General features: G+C 32.8%; 1 protein-coding gene across 1 annotated transcript in view; it reads right to left on the bottom strand.

Annotated features, from left to right (window-relative positions):
- LOC149493790 (uncharacterized) overlaps positions 1 to 18,482 on the bottom strand; it is a 39,202-nt gene that overhangs the window by 18,558 nt on the left and 2,162 nt on the right. The window lies entirely within an intron of this gene.

The following is an 18,482-nucleotide window of genomic DNA, read 5'->3' on the forward strand; positions in this document are numbered from 1 at the left end:
ATCTTTATTTCATTCTATTTAGCACCTCGATCTAATTTTCGTACTTAATTCTTTAAAGCAGATTTTATATAAGTTTTCTTATACTTAGATTAACAAATAGTATTAATCCTTTCTACGTAACTCCCTACCTAGCTACATTAAATTCCTTTAATTTATTAAGTTTTCCTCCAGCATCCACATTCCTTTCCCCATTCATTCCCCATTTGTGATTTAAAGTTATTCATCATCTTCTACATTCATTTTATTATAATAGATTTATGAAATTAGTCTAACCCTTTAAGTATCCTACATGTGCTAGGATCTTACTTATATAATATCTAATGAAGTTATTACAAGCTAAACTTTCACCTTCTTCATTTATTTTTTTTTTTGATTATACCAACTATCCCTTAGTTACACATTAGTTCCATAAGTCTCTTATCAATTCATCTTTATAATAGATTCATAATTATTTCATGGTTTGTAATTTCTTTTATTAACCATTAATCAATTTTTTTTTCCATACTAATCAAATTTTAAATTCCAACTTTTGCCCAATTATTTACTAACCACTTTTAATTCTATTTTAAAACACCCAAAATCATACCACTTTTAGTTATTCTACCTCGCCTCAATATGACCTATCAAAATTTATGTTTCTTTACATTTACTCTTGTAGTTAAATTACCTTTGTCTTTTATTTTGCTTTAATTACTCCATTTAAATTTTGTATATTGAGATTTGCCCAATCAAGTATCTTTTCTTGTACTTAGACACAAATTATTGTTTCTACGTCTAACTCATTAATTATTCCAATAAGTCTCTATTCTCCTTAGTGTTATACTTAAGTAATTTCCAAATTTTCTCTTTTCACATCCTTAAGTTTCACCTCTATCTAGTATGATTATTTGTCCTAAATCCTCCTTTTCTAACCCTTAATTTCATTTAAATTACGATTTCCACTTTTTATTCCCTAACAGTAACAGTTCTAGAATTTATCTCTATCTTCATTGAAATGTTCATTCTAATTCATATTCTATACCATTTATTATTAAGTTATTATTATTAATTCCTATAGGCCTAATTTAGTCCTCGGGATAGACAAAATGATAATAAATCAAACATGCAAATATTATAAATAATTTAAATTGCAGAATCAAATAGATTTTTTTGACATGCCGACAGAACAATAAAACCAAGCAATTAATTGCAACTTCACAATAAAAACAATTTCCAATAAGCAAATAAAACATTTTTTTTTTTCAAATTGTGGTTCAAATAAACTCACTTTCTTAATGTCTTTAAAACTCCGAATTCTTTTCTAAATCATTTCAAATAATTTTCGAAGCAGTGTCTCTTGTCGAATCATGGTGTACTGCGTGATCAAGCTATTACACCAATTTCCAACTGATCTTCTGCTTCAAAATAAATGGAGGGGATTTAGCAAAACTCAATATTGATTTTATAAACGTCAGTTACCCAGACCTGTTTATAATTCACTATTATTTCTGTACTTTTAATTCTCGTCCAAAGTTTCATACAGATTTCCTTCCATCCTCGTGCACGATGCGTCCACTGGCACTAAAATGAAATTCAATCCAGACTACAACTCCTTTGTTGGTTACGGCCGATTCCAACATAGGAGCTCTATGTTTAATTTCCTATGTTCCGCAATTGATTCCTAAGGCCCAACTATGCTCTGATACCAACTTTGTCACGACTCATTTCCGTGGGCCGGACCGGCACTAGGACCTGGGTGGACTTAAGGCCCCCGAAGCCCGTAGTAAGCCTAACTTATTTAAATTTCACATTCTATTCATAATTATGGATTCAGGCCCATTACCTTATTATACATATGCATCCAAAATACAGTTCATATATTTAATATGGACTTTTATTAATTATTTACAACCCAACTGGAATACAATTGCGGAACTCTACCTTAAAATTGACATCGAAATTTCTATCTTAATAGGTCTTCTAGAATGAGTGTTTCAACTCCATAGGACTTTCCTTTCTTTCTATTACCTGGAAAAAAATAGGTAGGCAGGGGTGAGCGCCAAACTCAATGAGTAGGGTTAGATAACCCTCTCACCCCACACAATCACACAAATGTTGAAATATTTTATTTGATCACCGATTAATTTTATGATCACACAGATGCTAAAATATTTTATTAGTCACCGATTAATCTTATGATCATGCAGTGTCACACAAATGACAATACAGCAGCAATCTCAGTTATTATCACCTTCATTTAATCACATCACGTGGAAATTAGTCAGTGGAGTCACCGAAACCCGATGAGCCGTCCTCACACATGGCCCATCCACTCACACGTGCACCAGGGAGCCAATCCCCCATTCTGGCTGACCGGTATAATCCTCACATGACCGGTTCTCTGATTATTTTTCACTCTCATTTCATTTTTTTTTATCTCAATATATATATATATATATATATATATATATTCAATAATTACAATGTAGTGGTCCTTTGGACCACCAACTTCAGGCTCAATTCCTATAGCTTTAATATATAAAATTCATTATAAAGCAATGAATTCAGCTTTTAGTACCAAATATAAATTGCAACCTAAACTTGGAGAAACAAGATTTCTTCAAACAGATTTAACTAAAACCAACACGGTGATACCTAAAACCATCCAATGGAAGGATATAACTTTACCTGAAGAATGGATTTTGGAAGGGATAGTTCCCCCTCCAGAACAAGAAAAAGTAAAACCCAATGTCAATTTACAAAAAATTGAACAATTTGAAGATGGTAAAGTAACATTAAAATTTAATAGAAGTCAAAGCTCTAGGTATACAGGATCTTCATCTTCTGTGGTTACAGATGATGATAAACCAAAATTACCTTCAGTAATTTATGCACAATATAAAGAACTTGAACCTAAACCCCTTCTACAAATATTAGTAAAACCTCGATATTCTACTTCAGATTTACCCACTTCTAGTCAATCATTTAAAATGAAAGGAGTTGATTATATTAATTTAGTTCCACAGGCAGTTTATAACCCTGTTGACAATTACTTAAATCAACAATCCAATTTAGTAAATAATTCACCAGAATCACCAACAGCTTCAGCCATAACTGAAAATGTTAGTGAAATAAATCGAGAATTAAATGTTTTAACTAAAGAAGAAATAAATAAAGATCTTATAAAAGAAATTACTAAAACTAAAAATCTAATGAAGTTTAATAAAATATTCAAAAATCATGTTTATCTGTTTATCTCAAGAAATAGAATCTATGAATTAGACTCAAGAAAATCAGTCTCCGGCGCTTCGGCCATTCCACTAAGGCCTACAGCCCCTTCGGAACCCTCAGTCCAAGGCACTAATAGGACTAATGAAAATATAGTCCAGCCTATGTATAGTCAAAGAAGCCCAACTCCTTCGGATATGGGTTATTATAAAGAAAGTACATCTAAACCTTTTAAAATTATGGTTTTGGAAGATAATTGCTCTATTTTTGATAAATGGTTTAGTATGTCTTTCTCTGATAATGAACAAGCCTTTTGGCTTAAGAAATATCAAACTTATAAATCCTTACAAGGAACAAAAGAATTTTGTTCATTGTTACAACATATGTTTCTGTTAAAGAAAAAATCCTTTCCTGATTTTACTAATCAGCAGGTTATTGCTGGACTAACGTCCATGTATGCTACGTTTCATACCCCTCAGGGTGTTCTGAAACGCATCCATCCTCCTTTGGAACCCACTACGGTCCATATTGTCGCTCAGTCTGTTGACTGCGCTCCTTTTTCCCGGGGGGGAGAGGGAACCCCAATAGTCCAAAAACAATTAAATTTTACAAATATGCATTTATCTACTGTTGGAGATCAATTAAATCGTATTGAAAACCAATTACATACAGTGAAATCTACAGTAGGTCAAGAAGCATCTACTGATAAATTTTTAGCAAACTAGGCTCTGATACCAGGATGCGGCCCCAAGTATTACTTTTCTTTTTCTTCTTTTTTAGTGATTATTATAACATTTAAGAATGATACAATGTTATCATAAAAGGCTAATTTAAATATAGTTTCTTGACAATTACACTGTTTTGCTTGTTGGTCATAGTATGGTTGAGAATGAAGCTCGTAATGATCCTTAGCTAAACAGATTTTAGCTTCTATAATTTTTTCTTTAAAGAATTGAATTTGAGCAGTATTAGATAAATCAATTAAAGATAATTTATCAACACAAGAAGGAATGTATGACATAAATAACACTTACTTGAGGAAGACAAAATCTCTCTTTAATAATATTGCACGCCAAACCGAGATCACCAAGCTGATAATCAATTTGTACAATTTGATCGTGGAGACGATCAATGGTTTCGTAAATAAAATCTAAATTACACTCTAGTTTTTTAGCTGGAGAGCACACTATATTACACTCACACAAAGTGGGAATGGTTTCCAGGTTTACACACCTTTTTTACAAGAGAGAGAGAGAGAGAGAAGTCTAATGCTTAGCTTCAATTTTTTCCGATATCCTTCTAGCTACATAGCTAGCCTATTTATACATAAAGATGTCTTTTTCTTGCTTAGGGAAGAGAGCATTATCTTTTAAGCAAGTGGGAGACAGAAAGGGACGTATTATCTGTGCTGAGAGGGACGCCTTATCTTGCTAAGAGGGACATCTTATCTTGCTTGAGAAAGATGCTTTTTCTTTGAGAGACATTATTTTCTTTTCATGCTTTTGATGATAGTGGAGCACTTAACTTTTCTTTAGTGCGGATAAGAATGCTTTTTACTATAGTTAGTGGCGCATTAAGCTTTTCTTTAGAGATTCGTTTTTTATCTCTACAAGGATTCTGTCATCTCATCGACAAAATCATCTGAGTCAGAGGAATCATGATCGAGAGGAATCTTTTCTTTTCCTTTTGATGACGATGGTTCATCACCTTCTAGCGCTTTAAAGAGTTGTTTCTTTATTTCTTCTTTAGACATATTTTTAAACATATCTTTAAATAATTCGGATAACTTAATTGGTGAAGTAACTTCATCAGATAACTTCATTTGCGATTTTAAAGGACTTTGTTTTTTAGAAAAATTTATTAGTCCTTTATTGGCATATATAGCTGGATGATTAAAAAAGTTGCATTTATCCCACCAGCGTACAAGAACTCGTCGAGCAAGCCAAGGAATGGAAATAGGAGCATCATCCCATTTCTTTAGATGCTTTATAATAATGGCATAGTCCCATTTTAAGATCCATGGAATTTTATAAGCCATAGCAAATCTCAGCATAGGATTAGAAAGCGTTCTGTTCAAGTCTTTGAATTGTTCATAAATGGTTCTGACTTTATCAGGCATGGCAACGGGATTTAAACCCCAATTAAAGAACCATTCTTCAAACCAAAGGGGAACAGACCAGTCTTCTTTAGCAAGGTTAAATGTGATAAACCAGCTAAATTTTCTCTGTTTATTTTCATAACAGAGTGCATATTTCCAGGCATCGATATAATCAAAATAATTAAATATCGAGGCCTTACCTGATGAAGGTCTTTCTGTTGAAAGAGGTCTGGGCCCCAATCTTCTTGAGCAAATATACGTTTAATAATGAATTTGCTATAAGCCCATTCACCTTCATTTCCGCGAATTACCGGTGATAAAATGACAGAACCGGTCGCTTCTAGAATTGCCTAATAATATCTAAAATCTTTAGGCAATTGGGGATGAGTGCAGTGATTTTTCATATAGATTCGAATTACTTCTTCTATGTCCATAACACTTTGTTCTTGAGTTAATGGACATAAGAAATAATTACTGATATTCAATAAGGGAAGACCATCTTCATTTTTCCCTAAGACACTGGCTTCATAAGCGTCTTGACGAGGTTTATCTGGATTCTGAGATTCAGAAGAAGAGACCTCAATCTTTCTTTTTGAACTCATTGACTGATCTGTTTCCTGTTAGAAATTCACGAGTAAGAAAATCAGGTAGCGAATTAGTATCTCCTTTGATAAATTCAATATCAAAATCGAAAACAGATAAAATTGCCTGCCAACGAGCAAAGATTTGTTTTGATGCTAAATTTTTAACATCTTTAAATAAAATATCTTTAGCACTTTTGCAGTCCACACGTATTAAAAATCTTTGATTTAATAAATCAGATTCAAATTTTTGGACGCAAAGTACTATGGCGAGAATTTCTTTCTTTACTGTGGAATAATTGACTCTTGGGCCAACCCATATACCACTAGTGAATCTAACTAAAGTTTCTTTATCTTTTAGCCGTTGTTTTAGAATACCGCCATATCCAATATTGGAGGCATCTGTCTCTACTATTTTAAAAGCATCAGGATGGGGTATAGCTAAACACGGAATTGTTTTTACTTTTGTTTTTATTTTCTTTACAGCTAAGGTATGTTCCTCTGTCCATACAGGTGGAACTTTCTTTAGCCGTTCAAATAATGGCTTCGCATCTTGAGCCATTTGAGGATAGAAGTCGCTCACATAATTGAGACTTCCAAGAAATCGTTGAAGCTGATTTTTATCTTTAATTGCATTAGGAAATTTATCAGCAAATTCTATAGCGCGATTAATTGGTATAATAGAGCGGTTAGCAATATTATGACCAAGAAACCGAATATCTGTTTGAAATAATTTCATCTTCTTTGCAGAAACTACCAGTCCATTAGTAGTAGCTGTTTTGATGAAACTTTCCAAATGTTTGAAGTGTTGCTCAATATTTTCTGAAAAGATCAACACATCATCAATGTAAACAATAGAAAATAAAGTATAAGGATTAAAGATATCATTCATTATCTTTTGGAATTCAGAGGGAGCATTCTTTAGACCGAACGGCATTACGTTCCATTCGTATTGACCAAATGGGACTGTAAAAGCAGTTTTATATCGGTCTTGCTCATTTATTTGTATCTGCCAATATCCAGACTTCATATCAAATTTTGAGAAGATATTAGAAGAGTAAAGTCTATTTAATAAATCTCTTTTATTAGGTAATGGATACCTAATCCAGCGTAATGCCTTATTAAGTGGTTTGTAATTAATGACAAGTCTTGGAACACCACGTTCCAATTCTGCATTATTTTCCACATAAAAGGCAGCACAGCTCCATGGGCTTTGGCTAGGCCTTATTAGCCCTTTCTTTAACAGAGATTCAATTTCTGTTTTGCATATTTCAAGATGGCGAGGACCCATTGCAATGGGCCGGGCCTTCGTCGGAATTTTCTTTTCATTGAAATCCGGCTCATAGGGCAAGGTGACAATATGTTTCTTTCGGGCCCAAAAGGCTATTGGATTTTTAGAACAAATTGTAGATTCTATTTTCTTTTGTAGTTCTTTAATTTGAGGTTGATATTGGGTTTGTAGTTTTTCTTGTATTTCTTTACCCTTAAGTTCTTGAGATAAAGAGGAGATAAATTTATTTTTATTTTTTAATGTATTCTTTATGACATCTATTTCTTTAACACCTGGTTGTGTAATAAAGTGGAAGGTAATTTCTTGACCTTCTAATTCTGTCGTAATACCCTTTTCTGATATTTTCTTAATTGGATATAGCATATGTAAAAAAGGATTTCCAAGAATTACCGGGTGTGATAATCCTTTTACCATGATGAATGGCAATTGGAAGCATATCCCTTTATTACAAATAGCTGTATTTTGGAGTTTGTACTTTACTCCCATTTTACTACCATCAGCTGTATTTAGTTCTTCTACTGTTTTTTCAAAGTAGCGAGATGGTACTAAGCCTTCATTAATACAATTCAGATCAGCACCTGAATCGATTAAAGCTATTGTTTCAAAGATAAATTCTTTCTGAACAACAATAGTGACTTTAGTGTGCCACTTTTGAGTAATAACACGATCCACTAAGTTCACGTATTGTAATTCATTAATTTCAATAGTTGTCATTGGTTGAGTTTCTAATTCATTAAACTCAATTTCATCTTTATTTAATAATTCGAGAAAAACAACTCGTTCTTTTAACTGATGTAACTCAGTTTTGAGTTGATTGATTTCGCTTCTTAATTCTTTAAGCGTCGGCTCTCGATTCGCCTTTGTAGCTTTGATTTTCTCAAAGATTTCTTGAATATTATAACTAGTTTGTTTTTCTTCTAATTTCTTTAGAAGTGGAGTTTGTTGTGATGTTGATGTTGATGGTCTGTCATCTTGTAGAGCTAGATAGTTTTCTAGCTGTTCTCGTTTCTTTCTTTCTTCTGGAATTTGATCAATTAAATCCAGAATAAAGGTATCCTTCTTTGTGAGAACACATAGACCATTCATTGCACAAAGAGATTTATAATAATCGCATTGGCCATCACAATTTTCTTTATCCGATATTTCTTTTTCGGATTCTTTGGAGGTGTAGTCAATAGCATTGATGTCATTTTCTAATTCTGAATCAGTTTCAGTAATAAATAATTTTTGTAAAGAATTCTTTAGCTCTTCATCAATAGTTAGAGCTTGTATCTGTTGTTTCATGCGACACCGATTAGCATAGTGGCCTATCCGACCACACTTGTAACAGGCTATTTGAGATTTATCTTTAGGTGTTGTAGCTCTCCTAGGTTTAGGGGTTCTAGAGGTTTTCTGTTTGGATTTTTCTCGTCTTTCTGACCTATAAGGTTTTTCATAATATTTTTGTTTTCTTCTAGGTCGAAATGACTTCTTTTGTTTTTCTCTTCTTGACCCAGTTTTCCAAATGGGTTCATAACCAAACTGTTCACAAAAGGTTCCTAACATTCTTTTACCTGTCAGTTTTTCTTTTTTCATCTATCTATGTATTTTTATTTCATTACATAGAGCTAATCCTTCAGTTATGACTTCAGAGGCTAATTCCCCATATGTATAGGTATTGTAGGGAATTATACCATTATTTCTTTCACGTAGTTTACTCCGTACTCGCTCAGCAAATAAGCTTGGGAGACCAGAGATAAACTTTTCTTTCCAGAAGTCGTATTGACCGTCTTCTCTTGATAGTACAGCTATCAAAAAGACGTCTTTGTACCACTTAAATTGAGACATGTCAGGACAGCGTAAATTCATTAGCTGTTCATGAGACTTATCAAGATGCATAGTTGTTGAACCAATGAAATGTAAACCAATAGTATATAATAAAGTATTTACTGCTTGTGGTATATACCTTATCTGTTTTTGTTGGTTTTCATCTTGATATTCTTCAGGTTTCGTAGCGTTTTCAATTTGATCTTTACCTTCTTGCGTTAGCGAGAAGTCCCACCAACCTTTTAGTTGGCCGACAAAGCCCGCAACTATGGCTTGTTTTATGCCTTTATCAGTATTGCCACGTAATTTACAGGCAGTAGCATACATAGTCATGTATTGTAAAACATTCTTTATCTGATATTCAGATAGACCATCTATATTCCATTCAACAATAGATTGACCATCATAAGATACATAATTAAATGATGGATCCTCATATTGCATGTTAATAGGGGATGGTCTAGAATAATATGGTTTCACATCAACGATTCCTTTTGCTCGAGGATAGGCAATTCTATTAATTTCATTAGCTTCTTTTAAGCTTGATTCGAGCTGTATTATTTCTTGATCTAGATTATCAGATTCATCTTTATCTGATTCTGTTGGTATTGTTAAAGGTGCTAAATCTTTTCCTTTAACCGATAACTTGGCTAAACGTTTTGTTATTTCTTCTACGACATCGTCTTTGGGTGAGGCCAAAGTAAAGTTTTCAGGGTGTGTAGAAGGTTTAAACAAAACAGCCTTTTCTTGACTTCCAATTTTAGAAGTAGATGCTTCTTGACCTACTGTAGATTTCACTGTATGTAATTGGTTTTCAATACGATTTAATTTATCTCCAACAGTAGATAAATGCATATTTGTAAAATTTAATTGTTTTTGGACTATTGGGGTTCCCTCTCCCCCCCGGGAAAAAGGAGCGCAGTCAACAGACTGAGCGGCAATATGGACCGTAGTGGGTTCCAAAGGAGGATGGATGCGTTTCAGAACACCCTGAGGGGTATGAAACGTAGCATACATGGACGTTAGTCCAGCAATAACCTGCTGATTAGTAAAATCAGGAAAGGATTTTTTCTTTAACAGAAACATATGTTGTAAAAATGAACAAAATTCTTTTGTTCCTTGTAAGGATTTATAAGTTTGATATTTCTTAAGCCAAAAGGCTTGTTCATTATCAGAGAAAGACATACTAAACCATTTATCAAAAATAGAGCAATTATCTTCCAAAACCATAATTTTAAAAGGTTTAGATGTACTTTCTTTATCATAACCCATATCCGAAGGAGTTGGGCTTCTTTGACTATACATAGGCTGGACTATATTTTCATTAGTCCTATTAGTGCCTTGGACTGAGGGTTCCGAAGGGGCTGTAGGCCTTAGTGGAATGGCCGAAGCGCCGGAGACTGATTTTCTTGAGTCTAATTCATAGATTCTATTTCTTGAGAATCTAAGTGACACAGTGCCATCAGGGGTTGTGTCTATAGTATCAATCTCAGTAGACCTAGCTTGAGAAGGTGGTACTGCCTCTTCAAGTAACCATTGTTCAGGTAATTGAACCTGATCCCATTGAATTGCTTTTGGGACTACCATGTTACCTTTCACAAGATTGGTAACAAATAAAGTAGTAAATCCCTTTGGGATGGTTATTCTTGCAGTATCAGTTTTTAAATTAGGCACCACAGTGTTCATAGCTTTATAATGCACTCGATATATTAAAATAATATTTTCAGAACCAGGTAGCATTTCATAACCTGAGTTTTGAATATCAAGTGATAAAGCATTCATTAAATGAGGGTCTGATAGAGATAAAGTGAGGTTTGGGTAACTAGAGAAATAAATTGGACCTTCACAAAGAGAAGATTCAATTATTCCTAATAGCGAATCATGAAACCTCAGATGTCGTTTATCTCGTAAACATACTACAGCAGCAGTGTTCAGTCCTAATCTTGTGGCTGGTTTTAAAGCAACTTGAACCATACCAACATGCAAAAAATTATATTTTTCTTTATGTTTTGTAATTAATTCATGACAAAACAAACTAAACGATTGTAAACCTTCATGTATAGGAACAGCTTGTTCCACAGTTTTAACAACATAATCAGATTTAAATAAAAAATTTGTGTTACTTTTATATATCATATTGGAATCAACTTTAGGTAAAGTCCAATTATCTAAATTATTTTCTATATCAGATGCTAATAAAATTTCTTTATTTTTTCTCGTTTTAGAAGAAAAAGAAGAATGAGCAGTTCCTAAAGAACGCGAGCTAGCACTTCGAGTTAATCCACTAAATAATTTATCCATGAGGAAGATCACTGTCAACAACGGATTACGCCTTACTGGCCCCAACAATGCCTATCCACGGCTACCAAGGGCACTTACGTATCAAGGCAACGCGACTTAAGTCTCTAAGAGACCGGGTTTCACTTCCAAACTGATAAATTTTTAGCAAACTAGGCTCTGATACCAGGATGCGGCCCCAAGTATTACTTTTCTTTTTCTTCTTTTTTAGTGATTATTATAACATTTAAGAATGATACAATGTTATCATAAAAGGCTAATTTAAATATAGTTTCTTGACAATTACACTGTTTTGCTTGTTGGTCATAGTATGGTTGAGAATGAAGCTCGTAATGATCCTTAGCTAAACAGATTTTAGCTTCTATAATTTTTTCTTTAAAGAATTGAATTTGAGCAGTATTAGATAAATCAATTAAAGATAATTTATCAACACAAGAAGGAATGTATGACATAAATAACACTTACTTGAGGAAGGCAAAATCTCTCTTTAATAATATTGCACGCCAAATCGAGATCACCAAGCTGATAATCAATTTGTACAGTTTGATCGTGGAGACGATCAATGGTTTCGTAAATAAAATCTAAATTACACTCTAGTTTTTTAGCTGGAGAGCACACTATATTACACTCACACAAAGTGGGAATGGTTTCCAGGTTTACACACCTTTTTTACAAGAGAGAGAGAGAGAGAGAAGTCTAATGCTTAGCTTCAATTTTTTTCCGATATCCTTCTAGCTACATAGCTAGCCTATTTATACATAAAGATGTCTTTTTCTTGCTTAGGGAAGAGAGCATTATCTTTTAAGCAAGTGGGAGACAGAAAGGGACGTATTATCTGTGCTGAGAGGGACGCCTTATCTTGCTAAGAGGGACATCTTATCTTGCTTGAGAAAGATGCTTTTTCTTTGAGAGACATTATTTTCTTTTCATGCTTTTGATGATAGTGGAGCACTTAACTTTTCTTTAGTGCGGATAAGAATGCTTTTTACTATAGTTAGTGGCGCATTAAGCTTTTCTTTAGAGATTCGTTTTTTATCTCTACAAGGATTCTGTCATCTCATCGACAAAATCATCTGAGTCAGAGGAATCATGATCGAGAGGAATCTTTTCTTTTCCTTTTGATGACGATGGTTCATCACCTTCTAGCGCTTTAAAGAGTTGTTTCTTTATTTCTTCTTTAGACATATTTTTAAACATATCTTTAAATAATTCGGATAACTTAATTGGTGAAGTAACTTCATCAGATAACTTCATTTGCGATTTTAAAGGACTTTGTTTTTTAGAAAAATTTATTAGTCCTTTATTGGCATATATAGCTGGATGATTAAAAAAGTTGCATTTATCCCACCAGCGTACAAGAACTCGTCGAGCAAGCCAAGGAATGGAAATAGGAGCATCATCCCATTTCTTTAGATGCTTTATAATAATGGCATAGTCCCATTTTAAGATTCATGGAATTTTATAAGCCATAGCAAATCTCAGCATAGGATTAGAAAGCGTTCTGTTCAAGTCTTTGAATTGTTCATAAATGGTTCTGACTTTATCAGGCATGGCAACGGGATTTAAACCCCAATTAAAGAACCATTCTTCAAACCAAAGGGGAACAAACCAAAAGATCTTATAAAAGAAATTACTAAAACTAAAAATCTAATGAAGTTTAATAAAATATTCAAAAATCATGTTTTTGAAGATTTAAAGGAAGAATATTTAAACCACCAACTTCAGACCCAAACGAAAATTAAATTTTTAGATTGGTTTTCAAAAGATAATAAAAGTTTAAATCCTATAACAATTCGTGATAAAAAGACCTGAATGGATAGTAAATGAAAGGACAATTCAGAGTGATTTTCCTCCTAAAACCATTAGTAAATTAAAATATCAAGACAATGAGATAGTATGTGCACCATATAAAAGAGCTAGAGAAAATGATTCTCATAAAAAACTAATTGAACAAAATAATTTTAGTAATGCTAGTTTAATTTGCTTAAATACACAATTAAAAAGGATAGAACATTTACTTCAAGATAAACCACTAATAACTGAACAAGTAAAAGGTAAAGAAATTGTAAAATCTCATATGTTTAAACCATATCAAATTTCTAAATCTAGTCAAAAGGAATTAAATTCTAAATTTCTAGGAACTCTTAAAAATCAACTTAGTCAACTTGAGTTACGTTCAGCATCTACTGCACAAGTCGCTCCTGATACACCTCAAGCTTCTAAGAATATCAATCTTATAGAAATAACTTCCAATTCTGATGTCAGTGAACCTGACTCAGATGATGCTAAACAATTTATAACTAATATAACCCATAGAGAGTTAGTCTCTAAGGCTCCAGATTTAGGAATAATTGATAAACCTCCATATGTATCCCAATTTCATTATAATGCTAACACATTATATGAATGGAATATAGATGGATTATCTGAATATAAAATCTTAAGTATTTTGCAACAAATGACAATGGCTGCGAATGCTTATAAAACTCAGTCACCCATATCAGATAAAGCAGTAGCTGAAATCCTTATTGCAGGATTTACAGGACAATTAAAAGGATGGTGGGATTATCATCTCACTGAAAAACAACAGTCAGATATTTTAAATTCTGTTCAAGTAAATGATGAGGATGAACCCCTATATGATGAACATGGTGAGCCAATTCAGGATGCTGTTGCAACCTTAATACTCACTATTTCATTACATTTTATAGGAGATCCATCCTATATAAAAGATAAAAATGCGGAACTCTTAAGTAATTTAAAATGTAAACAATTAAGTGATTTCCAATCTTATAAAACCTCTTTCCTTACTCGATTAATGTTAAGGGAAGATTCAAATCAAGCTTTTTGGAAAGAAAAATTCTTAGCTGGTTTACCTTATTTTTTAGGGGAAAGAGTTAGGAATTATATAAAACAACAATATGGTAATCCAATTCCATATAATAAATTAACTTATGGTCAATTAATTAGTATAATCCAAAAAGAAGGATTGCAAATTTGCCAAGACTTAAAACTTCAAAGAACCTTAAAATATGAGTTGAAAAAGACTAAACAAGAATTAGGAAGTTTTTGTAAACAATTTGATTATGGTATAACATCTACACAACAAGATCGACCGAATCTAAGCACTAATTAATAAATATACTGAATGGGATGAAATAAGTAAAAGATCTATTTAAATCTAAATCATATATAATAATTACAACTGTCCGATTTAATTCATTTATAATAATATGTATGTATTGCATTTTAAAGTACGATACGTGGCATTATTATACCAAGAAGATGACTAATAAATAGTCCTTTGGACCAGTAGCCCGCACTTCTGGGTTTCCAGCCTATATATCAATACTTATTATTTTCAATTTATAAATCAACATGCAAAACAAATTTCTGATGTGGAAGATCAGACTAGGCTGCATTCACAGAGCATACTTATAATCAACAGACAACACAATAAAGAATTTATTGAATATTTATCAATTAACTCAACCAATTTTAATTGATTTTATTTTAATTAAGGTTGAGGGTTCCTGCAACCTTAGCCTGGGATCCCCAGAACTAAGTAAGAGTGTGGAGGGAGAAGAGAAAGGTGTCGTAAACACGGACTTAGAAAGTAGCAGTTTATAAATTTAAACAAATAATTTTATTTAAATACAAATTTAAAATACAATTTATACTTACAAGTATGTTGTTTTACAAACAGACTTCGAACTTGGAATCCTTACTAAAGAACTTGAGAATGGAGAGAGGAATAGGAGAGTTGAGAGTATTACAATGTTAAACTTAAGTTAGGTTCTGCCTTTCACAAAAGAATAGGCTCCCTTTAAATAGAAAATAAAAGAATCTTTTACTATTTAACTTTTACTATTCATGAATAGTATTTGGTCTGCCACCTAATTTTGAACAGTGTTGACTTTTTACTGTAGATGAACAGTGGATTGTCTGCCACCGAATCTTGACTTTTACTGTTGAAATAGTACTTTGGCTTTTCCTGTAGAAACAGTAGTTTGGCCTTTACTGTTGGATGGTGAAATAAGGTTCCACCTGCCTTGTTTTATATGGAGTCCGAACAAGATGAGGATAATGATAATCCTTTCTTTACTTTTCTTTTTATCTTGTCGGCTTTCTTTTTCTTTTTCTTTATTTTTTCTTTTCTTTCTTTTTCTTTAGCTTTAGCTTTACTTTTAATTTTTACAACAGATAAGGATTCATCACTATCTTCAGAGGATGAGTTGGAGGTATCCGAGGAAGATGATGATATTTTACCTTTGCCTTTATGAGCTGTCTTGGTCGATGATTGACTTGAAGACGCTGCTTGAATTTTACTGGATGAAAGTTTTACCTGTGGATCTGAACTGGTAGAAAGTAATTGGAACATTTCTTCACAGATCAGTTTATACTCCTCAGGAGTTTTTGCTGCAGCTAACCTGGCTTGACACTTAGCTTTTTGAATCCCAAAATCAGGGTTTTCTGGTAAAGCAAGTGTTTTAGCATAAGTTAAGGTTTTAAGGGATGATGAACTGGCCTTTTTACTGGTGATCCATTGACTGATTTTAAGTTGGGTAGTGGAGTTTTTGAATGATCCCCACCATTTTATCTTGTGACATTTTACTATCATTGGTATTTGAGTACCAGGAATATACTGATAATCAAAAAACCATTGGTATACCCATGGTGTGAAGAAGGTCATACTATAGTACATCAACAATGGTATATGGGCTTCTTCAGGAGTAGGTTTATAATTGGTTTTAAAATAGTGATATAATGAAAGGATTTCTGGGGTAATAATGTCTTCAGAAATTTCTCTTGATTGCCACCACTTTTTAAACCAATTGGGAATTTTTAAATCTTTACGAATATTTTGGTCAAAATAAATTAACCAAGAATGAGTATGAGTTGGGTTTTGAATACAAAAAACCTTTTCCCATGCCTTTTTATAATCAAATTAATTATAAGTAGGATGATAGTTAGAAAGAGTTTTAAATCTAACAGGAGTATATAAAGAAGATACGGGCCAATCCTTAGGATGGATGACGCGTTTTATTTGAAGAGAAGAGTATGAAGTAACTGTTTTATGTTGAGTATCAAACGTATGTTTGATTTTTACCGAACCAGTATCTACTAAAATATTATGGTAGTATTCCTGAGGTTTTGAAGGGTCCGTTGGGACAAAATACCAATGCTCAGAATAATATTTGTGAATAACTTGCCAAGGATTGATGTCAGTATACCCATCCTCAACTTCAATTTCATAATCATATACATTTTTTACAAACCATTTATGTATACTAGAAGTAAATGATAATTGGCTTTTTGGCAAAGCCACAGCCTTCAACGGATTTGATAACTCTTTACCATCTACCGTTTGAGATGGAGTAGCCGTATCATGAGCGGATACGATCGCTTTAGGTTGAGAACTCATACCTGGACCCTCTGTGGAAGAGGATGCTATACTTTGTAGCGCCTTTACTATTTCTGGAGATTTAATAAGTTCTTCAATCCATTGTTGAAGGTTTTTAGTGGGGTCTGGTTTACTGGTAAGGGGTTTACTAAGGTCTCGCTCTGATACCAAAGTCTAACTAGAGATCGACCGAATCTAAGCACTAATTAATAAATATACTGAATGGGATGAAATAAATAAAAGATCTATTTAAATCTAAATCATATATAATAATTACAACTGTCCGATTTAATTCATTTATAATAATATGTATGTATTGCATTTTAAAGTACGATACGTGGCATTGTTATACCAAGAAGATGACTAATAAATAGTCCTTTGGACCAGTAGCCCGCACTTCTGGGTTTCCAGCCTATATATCAATACTTATTATTTTCAATTTATAAATCAACATGTAAAACAAATTTCTGATGTGGAAGATCAGACTAGGCTGCATCCACAGAGCATATTTATAATCAACAGACAACACAATAAAGAATTTATTGAATATTTATCAATTAACTCAACCAATTTTAATTGATTTTATTTTAATTAAGGTTGAGGGTTCCTGCAACTTTAGCCTGGGATCCCCAGAACTAAGTCAGAGTGTGGAGGGAGAAGAGAAAGGTGCCGTAAACACGGACTTAGAAAGTAGCAGTTTATAAATTTAAACAAACAATTTTATTTAAATACAAATTTAAAATACAATTTGTACTTACAAGTATGTTGTTTTACAAACAGACTTCGAACTTGGAATCCTTACTAAAAAACTTGAGAATGGAGAGAGGAATAGGAGAGTTGAGAGTATTACAATGTTAAACTTAAGTTAGGTTCTTTGAAGTTTTAAGTCTTGACAAATTTGCAATCCTTCTTTTTGGATTATACTAATTAATTGACCATAAGTTAATTTATTATATGGAATTGGATTACCATATTGTTGTTTTATATAATTCCTAACTCTTTCCCCTAAAAAATAAGGTAAACCAGCTAAGAATTTTTCTTTCCAAAAAGCTTGATTTGAATCTTCCTTTAACATTAATCGAGTAAGGAAAGAGGTTTTATAAGATTGGAAGTCACTTAATTGTTTACATTTTAAATTACTTAAGAGTTCCGCATTTTTATCTTTTATATGGGATAGATCTCCTATAAAATGTAATGAAATAGTGAGTATTAAGGTCGCAACAGCATCCTGAATTGGCTCACCATGTTCATCATATAGGGGTTCATCCTCATCATTTACTTGAACAGAATTTAAAATATCTGACTGTTGTTTTTAGTGAGATGATAATCCCATCATCCTTTTAATTGTCCTGTAAATCCTGCAATAAGGATTTCAGCGACTGTTTTATCTGATATGGGTGACTGAGTTTTATAAGCATTCGCAGCCATTGTCATTTGTTGCAAAATACTTAAGATTTTATATTCAGATAATCCATCTATATTTCATTCATATAATGTGTTCGCATTATAATGAAATTGGGATACATATGGAGGTTTATCAATTATTCCTAAATCTGGAGCCTTAGAGACTAACTCTCTATGGGTTATATTAGTTATAAATTGTTTAGCATCATCTGAGTCAGGTTCACTGACATCAGAATTGGAAGTTACTTCTATAAGATTGATATTGTTAGAAGCTTGAGGTGTATCAGGAGCGACTTGTGCAGTAGATGCTGAACGTAACTCAAGTTGACTAAGTTGATTTTTAAGAGTTCCTAGAAATTTAGAATTTAATTCTTTTTGACTAGATTTAGAAAT

The sequence above is a fragment of the Jatropha curcas genome, chromosome 9 (assembly GCF_041381405.1).
Source record: "Jatropha curcas cultivar XTBG-Jc1 chromosome 9, XTBG_Jcur_1.0, whole genome shotgun sequence".
Classification (NCBI taxonomy): domain Eukaryota; kingdom Viridiplantae; phylum Streptophyta; class Magnoliopsida; order Malpighiales; family Euphorbiaceae; genus Jatropha; species Jatropha curcas.